The following is a 1,002-nucleotide window of genomic DNA, read 5'->3' as shown; positions in this document are numbered from 1 at the left end:
AATTCAGAAGGAGAAATTCAACATCATGTTTCCGAGTCCTATGAGCTGACCATTACATCCCAGTTCATTTCTAATTTTTTTTTCCTGCTTGGAGGAAAAAAATATATAACTTAAATTTCTTGATGAAGTTCTTTCTACTCAAATATAGTGAAATATCTCTAAGAAGGAGGTTATTGTTAAAGGAACTTTTTTAGAAAAAAATCTAAAAACCTATATATATTGACGATGTTTTAACTCATGCTGTCATTGTGTATTTAACATATTTAAATATGGCATCATATCATTGATTTGATACATGTTACAGATGGTAATTTTAATATGTTAGGGCACCTTTTCCCACCACCAAAAAATCCATGGATACCTTGAATGTTATCCTCCATCTACTCTCTTTATATGAAAGTGGTGTACCACCTGTGATGAGCTTGAACTCTTATCCTTTTAGAACATTCCATCAAGTCTGTTCATTACCTGCAACCATGGCACATTATAAGTGAGCAGTCGGGTCCCATATTCTCAACCCCAGTGGAAATCAGCTGATGGGAATTTACATGTAGGCTCATAAAAGAGCCCTGTGTTCATCTTATGGTGCCTATTTCTGTTTAGAATTAAGAGTGAAATGCCTCTTTCTCTACCCACCCTCCACTGCCATAATACACTGAGCTGGTTTGAGGTTGGAGTACTGGAATGGTAGGGAGACCATCAGCTTTTTCCAATATGATGACTCCCCATATTTTTCAAGATGTGATCATTCAATCCCTTTTTCTAAGTGGAGTCATTTAAAACATTCACTGTTAAATGCTTTTCAGATAGAAAACAGAATTTTATGACTCTGTAACTGCAGGATCAGTGATTCTATGACCCTTGGCCTTTGTCATAATGTGTCTCTGCATCTCCAGTGCAGACTATGCCATGTTGATTCAGTGAACAGTGTTTTGTTTTGTCTCCACAGATACCATGTCTGTGGAGTATAGATCGCATGTCCTGGTAGAGCTTCATGGTCTG

The sequence above is a fragment of the Nycticebus coucang genome, chromosome 19 (assembly GCF_027406575.1).
Source record: "Nycticebus coucang isolate mNycCou1 chromosome 19, mNycCou1.pri, whole genome shotgun sequence".
NCBI lineage: Eukaryota > Metazoa > Chordata > Mammalia > Primates > Lorisidae > Nycticebus > Nycticebus coucang.
Note: the sequence above shows the minus strand (reverse complement) of the source record.